Below are 9,258 nucleotides of genomic sequence, written 5' to 3'. Positions count from 1 at the left end.
GCCCTTCTAGGCGAATGGTCTTGATTCCGAACTGCCCCACTGGATGAACTACTGCTACATGAGTTTGAGGAACTAGAGGACGTCGACATGACTTTGAAAATAAAAAAGAAACTTAGCGAAAGAGAAGGAACGAGACTGACCTAAAGATTCCGATCTGATGAGATCGGACTCCAAGATTTCAGATAGCGTAAAAAACAGAAACAGATCCTTAGGGGTATTTATAGTAACCCATAATTCAATCTTAGCCGCACACGTGTCCTAAATTGGATGTCTCAGATCGGAAGAAGGCTGAACGTCAGAGGTAATCAAGTGTGCGCCGATTGACAGTTCCGTTTTCGAGATTTCCCAACAGTAACATTTATCGTAATACTTTCCTTTCATTTTACTTATTTAAGATAAAATTTAGTGCACTCAAATACGACATACCAGAGATACAGCTACATAAGTCTCGAAGGCCAACGATTCAAACAAAAGCCCCAACCTTGAGGTGATTGACGTTTGCAAAAGACGATCTTAATAGAAGCCGAAGAAACCAAACCCAAAAAATAGATGGTAAATAGAATACAAAATGACAAAAAAAATCGATTGTAAACAGAATACAAAATTGCCAAAAAATCGTTGTAAACAGAATATGAAAGGAGGCTGGCCGTGGGAAGAGAGGATATGAAGATTTGATATTGACCTGAATCAAGATTTTAACCTAAAATAGGGAGATTTGATATAACATAACTAACACGATTTATTTGGTAGGTGGACAACATCGTAGGCACTTATTTCTCTAATTCAAAATGTCATGTCATAAATCTGTTAGTCCATTAACAGTAGTTTAACGACAAGGACTAAAATGAACCTCTTTTAAAAGTATAAGGACTAAAATTGACGTTTTCAAAGTACAGGGACCAAAATGAACCAAACCTAAAAGTACAGGGACCAAAGTAGTATTTTAACCTTAATTAAATTAGATTTAATTAATTATTCATTTAATTAAATTTGTTTTAATTAAATAAAAGAAAAAAAATGGGAGATAACCTCCCACTTTCCACCAGGGGAGGTTTTTCCATTTGTATACAACACTTAACATTTATATTTACTAAAGTAATATCATGCTCAATTTTATACCCGGTATATAAGAGAATATATAGTGGATTTTTATGGGTCATTCTCTTATATATAATTGATATACTCTCGACATACAGGTGAATAATGTTCCAGTAATAACCTAAAGGGTTTATAGTATATGGGTAAGGTTGGGTACCTTATCCTGGTAACACTATGGATACGGCCCACTTCATAATAGTTCCAAACGGCTTAATCTAAATCGTTAATGTGGAGACATGTGAGTGGGGGTATCCTATACAATGAATTTGTGTAAGATCGAACCGCGAAATAATTAATCTTTAGCTGTAAAACACCGTTAACTAATAGATTATTATTTCATAGGAAGACCAGGTAACTCAATCTCAATCCTGAGTGAGTTATGGACTCCTGCCTATAAGGGATCATTCTTTGATTAGTATGCGTGAGAGTTGTCTGGGTTGCCGACTCAGCCTTCCTACCATTTTGGGGACGAGATGGAGTGGGGAGCTAGAAACGTAACTACACAAGATGGAATTCACCCCTTTCAAAATTTAGGGTAAGTAGATAAGGGTTCTCTTAACTGTTGACTCAGGGACTTGAACAAGGGACCTCACCCTCTCACTGGCCCGAAAGGAACTTCTGTTTAATGGTTAGACCATAAACCTATTGTTCATTAGAGGATCAGTTGTACTTAAGGTGAAAGAGGTAACTCAAGGGTAAAACAATAATTTGACCCAGCTGTAGTTACGAACATTCGTGAACGATTGACTTATTGTTAATAGTCAAAATTCGTGGACACAAGTTATTCTACAATGAGAAGAGTGTAGCTGTGGGTCTTTAGTGGAGTGATCAACAATTAACAAAATGTTGATTAATATGGTTAATGAGTTTAATCGATTAATCTTGTATCGTTGGAGCTTATGATCTGTAGGTCCATTACGTCCCCTTGCTAGCTCACAACGGATAAAACGAGGATCAATAATTTGAAAGAATTTGAAATATTCAAATTATATATAAGAAAATGTATATAATGATACATTATATATAGTTTATTTTGAATAAAGATTAAAAAATTAAACTATATGTTATGAGAGAAATATTTGAATAAGATTCAAATAAAATTTAATATGAATTGGATTCATATTAAAACTATAAGTTAAAATGAATGTGCATAAGATGCACACTAAAACCAAACCAGAGAGATGCATTTGAATATGATTCAAATATATGGTTTTAATTAAATATTTGATAATTAATTAAAGTTAAATAGTTAATTGTTAATTATTTATTTAATTAATATTTGGATTTAATTAATTAGATTAATAATTAATAATTAAATTAGTTAATTATTATTTTTTAATTAATTATTCTTTATTAAAAGTAACTCCCCTAGAAATTTGCGTGGGAGTGGGGAGCGGTGGGTGGGGGTTACCCCCACTCACTTATCGATACATTTGTAGAACTATTCTGCAAATTTTCGCTTGTTGTGATTTTACACAAAACCTCTCTCCCTGCCTCAAACAAACTTCAATGCAAAAATAGTTCCCTACTTTGGTTCTCACCAACTAGATCCTCGACCGAGATATAGCAAGGAAGACTATAGTGGGGTTGTTGATTGATTACAGTTAAGAACGGTTATTCAAAGGTAATACCCACTTTCCCTGTATTTCCTGTTTTATGTGTTCCAATTTCAAAGAAAAATCGAACAAAAGCGTAACTCGCTTCGGCTTCGGGATTCCATCCCTTCAAAAATACCATGTTGATTTTTAAAATTCTTTTTAAAATAAATTTTTTTTTACTATGAAAATGTTTTCATTATTAAACTTATTTTACCACAACTTTTTTTTTAAGTGAAAAATATTATACATGTTAACGGCGAATTTTGAAGAGGTCCATGTGTCCCTCGAACGAGAGTATGTCAAGAAGTAAATGAGCCTGCAACAAGAAAACTCAACGTCGGTGCGGTGTCCCGCCTAATACACTCTGACGCTCAAGTCAGTAATCGGAGTAAGGAAAAATATGGATAGACACCTTAGGCTTTCAGTGACAGGTTTTTTACTTCCTTGATGTTGGAGAGAGTCCTTCCTTTTTATAGGCACGGATGACTGACCAAGAAGGACGTCGGTTGTGGTGGCAGAGGTGCGTTGAGCTATACGATGTCCTGACGGAGGGGTGTGCACTCCTGACAAATAGTGGTTGGTGCTTCCATTTACAGGTCTACAAACTTCCAGCCCATAGGTTTCAGGCTACAATTCACAGCGTCTCCTCCGTACAGTAGTGGTGACGACGCACCTATATGCCTATGTAGTGTGTGGTGGTAACCGTTTGTGGTCTCGCGCCTCGTTGTCGCTCTCAAAATCCGACGTGCGTCCTGCTCAAATTTACTCTCAATAGTTAGCCCTCATTCTGGGTTGGGTTACCCTGCTTGGGGTGGCAGGGTTCGAAAGCATTGAAGTGGAGTGGTGCACGTGCGAGTCGTGGTGAGACGTGTGGTAAGAGATCTTATCATATTCGGATTAGAGGCACAGTTTAGTTAGGAGGCGTGACAGCCAGACGTCCGCTCGTACGGCCACATTGATGTGGGGACACGTGCCCATAGCTGTTTTGCGTGCGGTCGTTGGGATTGGGATTCTGGGTTATTTTGGACATTTGTTGAGATCCGAAACGACACTTGGCAAGGCCTTTAAATCTCATTTCGAGGGGAGGGTGATGATTATTCACATCGCCTCCCTCGATCTTTGTTTTCCTTGGTTCTCTCGAATTTTTACCTAGCCATTGCTACTAGTAGAAACGCTTCCTTTGCTGGTAACCGCCCTTTAGTGGCCCACATCCCGACTCTAGCAACGTAGGAGGACCTGCGGGATATCCGATCGACCTACAACGTCCCCGACTATGTCGTCATGCGCTTGCCGGCAGAAGACGAGAGGATTCACTGCTAGAAAAATTGGTTTAGACTATGGTAATATAACCGTAGTTTATTTTCATAGACTATGATTTTTCGATCGTAGTATATGGGTACTATAGTTTATACTATAGACTACGGCCAACGTCAGTCGTAGTATATAGTATTATAGACCCCAACTAACGTTAACCGTAGTTTATAGAATAGACTACGACTGACGTTAGTCGTAGACTATAGTATAGACTACGACTAACGCTATAGTCTACGACTAACGTCAGTCGTGGTATATAATACTATAGACTATAGCTAACGTTAACCGTAGTATATCATATAATAGACTACGTTTGACGTCAGCTGTAGACTATTGTGTTATATACAACGACGGGCGTTAGCCGTAGTCTATAGTCTTATACTACAGCTATCATCAGTCGTGGTCTATACTTACATATATTGTTATCGAAATAATGCAATAAAAATTTGAATATTATGGAAAGAAATTTTCAATCGACAATAACTATGTTAGCTTTAAGAAAAATAAAACTTATCCACACTTTTATATTAAATAAAAGAAAGGTAAATTTACACAAGTTAAAAAAAGGTAAACTAGTGAAGCTAAGTCGCTAACTAAAACTATCAAATTGCCCCAATTCAACATGTATTTGGGCAATCTCAATTTTAGTATATGTCTTTTTTTCTATTAAACTACCAGATGAAAACAAAATCAGAGGATTTAGCTTGCAACTATTTGATAATTTCTTGTTGTACTCTAGCGCCATCCCAAGTGGTTGACAATGCAATACATGATTTGACATGTCTTCAAATTTACAATAGCATGCATTCAAGCATTCAAACATACCAATAGAAATTAACAAATAATGATTAAAGTTGTGGATGGTTGCGAGGATTAGCCTCAATTTTGGTATTAAAATGATAGAAACAGCCTGCAGGCAATACAGAGCCGACCCACCTATTCGAGAGGGTGGGTGTTCTCTCCCTTACAACTTTTCTACACTCAAAACAAGACTGATCCTCCTCAATTCTTAAACAACCTTTTTAATACTTGTTGCCCTATTACAATGTTGGACCGCACTCTAAACCGTTATTCCCTCACGCACGTCATTCTATTGTCCATAATACAATTCCCTTTATGCCCTTCCTATGGTAAGTCTTCACAATGGGGGGCCTAACAATGGTTTAGGACCTTTGCGAAATGTCCTATGTTGCAAGGGTAAAGTATAAGGATAACTTTTTATCTTGAATTGTCTATAAACCACAGTTGTTATATCTATTGTGTAAAGGTATGCTTTAGACCATATTTTTTTTTCCTCAATATGTAGTCTAATATATATTATTAAACCATGGTTGCTAAAAACTATGGTCTATAAATTCGTGTATTTTTTTAGACCATGGTAACATCATTTTTTTGAACATTAGATTACAATTTTTAAAAAACCGTAGTTAAATATCTAGAAGCTAGTGTAGTCTATTCCATATTTTGTAGTAGTGATTGACTCCCCTCGTCCAGGGTGGGTGAGTTTTTATCCTCAAATGTTCAGCAATGGGGTCAGGTTGCCGCTCTCGCTTTTTGCCCAGTATTTTCTGTCTTTCGCCAGGGTTGCACCGGCTCAACTTGCCCCCATTGCTTAGGAAATGATGTTGGTGCAGGCTATCATTTGCCTGTAGTTTAGCGACGGGCAGTACATGACCCTGGTCTTGCTATTCGCCTTGAAGATGTTGAATATGATCCCTGACTTCCCAGGGTTTTACAACTTGAACTCCCGTTATCGGGAAGTTTTTATGCCTCCCTCCTCAAACAAGCATTAGAAGGGCCCGTGGTTCTTTGTTGGCGAGACTTGGTTGGCTATAGAGGAGTCAGTCTATGGGCATGTCCCCAGCCAGTTCAGAGAAAATGGTAAGTTCATCGTTGTTCTTCTTCGTCTAACTTCATTTCTTTGAGTGCGTCTTAGTGTCCCTAACTAATGCTTTCATTCTTTTGTTCAGCATTGCCAAGTGGGGTTCTACCTCTCTCTCCTGAGACCTTATCGATACTTCAGGCGATTCAGGCGCTTCCTGTCATCGAACGGGGTCTCGCGGTATCATCACGAACGATAAGCTAACGCTTTGTCACCTAGACGGCTCAGTTTGAAGTTGTGACTGCTTCTTTGACCAAGCTGGACCATCGACAAGTAAGGCTTTCGTACTATGTTCTTTTTGAGGAAGTAGAATTTGTTTTCTCATGGTGGGTCATCTTGTGCAGGTTTGGTTCGTGCACGCCTAACTTCCCAGCTGGACTCCACAGCCTAACTCGTTTTACAAGCGCACCAAGCTTCCCAGGGTAGGGGTGGCAGCGTCCACCAGTGCCTCGGCGGTTATATCCCCTCTCATCCTTAGGATTGATGCCAAGGGGGGAGCTCGTCAGTTGAGCTACTTGTCAGCCCATACGAAGTGATGATGCCCCTCAAGCAACGTCGCCCGTCGTGGAGTGTAGTTTTGTCTTCTGGGTCGGATTTGGCCAAGCCGTCGATGACAATACCCGCTGGAGAGCCCATTTCCCGTACGGAAGATGAGGTTGTCCCTTCTTCAGATGATGCAGTTTTTCTCAATCCCCACACATGACGGAGGTAGACGGTGCGGACGACAAGAGTCCAGTTTTGGCTCTCAGCACTGTCTGCGATTCGACTGGATAGAAAGGAAGAGCGAGGTGGAACGCCGTGGCCAGGGATGGCTGCACAGTTGGGGTTGAGGTTCCCGATGACCCCCCTACCAGCCATTCGACAGTTCGTGCTACAGGAGCTAACGACGAGGCCTTTTAGTCTAACGCTTCGTCTCCACGATTCGATAGGGCAATCATGGAGTGGAAGCCTTCCATTCCTGTTTCAACCTCCCCACCGACCCTGTCCCTCTCAATACCTACCAGGTCCTAGGGGACATCCGAGTGTCGACTAGAGTCATGACGAGAGGCTCTTCTGCCATCGGCAAGTTTTAGGTAACTACAACCTGCGGAGCAGTGCCTTGATGGGGCCTTCGAGTCACGGTGAGTCATGATTAGACTCCTTTATTTCCTTTCTTTTAGTCTAGGAATAACATTTTTTTGTTGTTGTTGTCTTTTCTCAACTGGTCGGACGATTTCATGTCTTATCACTGATCGTCCAAGACAAGTTGGCGGCTTGGAGACTGCGCGATCAAGACAGGGAAGTAGAGCTCCAACGCCTCCATGATCAAATGAGGGAGGCCGGCCAGTCGACCATGATGCATGCTGAGGCCGAGTGGCTTCAGGCCGAATGATTAAGTGCCCGACAGGACACCACAAAGGCCGAGGAGAGGCCTGCCTTTCTACACATGAAGTTAGATCACGATGGACAGCCACTGCGGAGTCCCGTGTAAGTGCTCTCACAGGTAACTTAGAGGTGGCTTGGAATAAAGCGTCGTCCCACGACACCAGGATTTTCAATTGGATGGGTGGCTGTCAGAGGCGAAAGAAAGGCTACTTGGGGTAGAAGAGGGGCGAGCCTTGGCAGAGTCCGACCTCGTCATGTTTAGGGAGGTGGAGAGTACAACCCTTGATTCCCTTGGGTGCAAGTACGCTCGGGCGACCAGTCTCGAGACTGCTCTAGGGTGCTGCTAGTCGAGCATGCCACTACGCTTTGCCAACTGGAGGTTGCAGAGGTTCCCTTAGACAAGTCTATGAGGAATTGCAATCATCTAGTGCGAGACTGGAGGATCCAGAGTTTTTGGAGTCCTAGTTTCCTTGTTCAGCTACTTTCCGATCATTGGAAAGAGAGACTCAACAAAAAGAGGTCAACTTTATGCTGGAGCGGCTGTAGGGTAGGTGTCCTAGCGAGGATCTTCAGTGCGTTGTTGATGATTTTGAGTACCTTTGGACTACTCCGACTAACCGCGACTTTGAAGAGCACCTTCAACATCTCATTTTCGAGGCCCTTCCTTTTTATGAGCGGTGGTCGAAGAACTGCCAAAATAACAAGAAGGCAAATTTTGTGTACAAAACTAACATATTAACAAAATAAAATCACAAATTATGTACAAAACTAACTAACTGACACGACCCGCCCTAAACACCTACTAACTATAGGACAAGTCGTGCCAACTACAGACCTTCAACCATCTACCAAGTCTATAGTCAATTTCTTCTTAAATTTCTAAAACTAATTTAGATTATTTTTCAACATATAAGACATAGAGTGTAACATAATTCATTTAAAAAATAACTATTCGGCCACGACTTCTAAACATGTTGTATGACCACAAAAGGTACAACTATTCCAGTATAAGTCATTCTAGATGTATATACAAAATGATATGCAAATTCTGAGACGGTGAGTGGCAGAAACTGGTCGGCTATCTCTATGAAACTCAGGTGCAGCCTGGAGGAGAAAAACAATGATAAACAGTGAGCTAGGAAGCTCAGTGAGTGGCATTTTAATAAGGAAATAATTTCGTAAAACTTCTTCCATAAAAATAACTGAGATTTAAACTCTTATAACAAACTTCTCTAAATTGAAATAGTAAGCTTTCTCAGCAAAACTTCATATACTTTCTAAAAAAAACACATTCTAAATACATATCAAATATCTTCTTTCAAGCCTAAAACAGATTAAGGAAACTCAACACCATATATGTATCCACATTCTATTCTGATCTACTAGCGCAGAGTAATCTCAATGCGCACAGCAGAATAATTCTATTTCTTGTCCACTGGCATAAAGTAATCTCAATATACACTGCAGAATATTTCTCTCAACGCGCGGAGTAAAATGGTCCCAAAGACCTTCTATTTCTGGGTATACTATAGAAACACATTCACATAGCATACGGGTAATCACCTGGATACAACAATATGGTGGTTTGAAAACGATTCTCAGAAAATTCTCAATCTCATAAACAGTTCTAAAAATTCCTTTTTTCTTTCTTTCTAAGAACATTTCTTTCACAAATCACTTCTAAACATATTTCTTTCTAATCATATTCAGTAAACACAACAGCTTCTCAGAAATTCTCAGCAAACTCAATTTCTCAACAGAAATAATCAAACATATGTAATATGTTTTTTTTTCTTAAAGTTCTATAATAGATTCTTAAAATATTTAGTAAAATAACCACTCACAAATTTCAATAATAATATCCAAAAAAATTAGTAAATTAACCACTCACAAAGCCTATGAACAAGGTGAATTTGGTTGGTACGCTGCTCCAATTCCTGTATGACCTGAAATATCGATTCGAAACCAATTTAACTCACTTAATTCCAATTTCAACATAAC

The sequence above is a fragment of the Momordica charantia genome (assembly GCF_013281855.1).
Source record: "Momordica charantia cultivar OHB3-1 chromosome 6 unlocalized genomic scaffold, Mcharantia_2.0 BLBB01000006.1, whole genome shotgun sequence".
NCBI classification, from domain to species: Eukaryota; Viridiplantae; Streptophyta; class Magnoliopsida; order Cucurbitales; family Cucurbitaceae; genus Momordica; species Momordica charantia.
Note: the sequence above shows the minus strand (reverse complement) of the source record.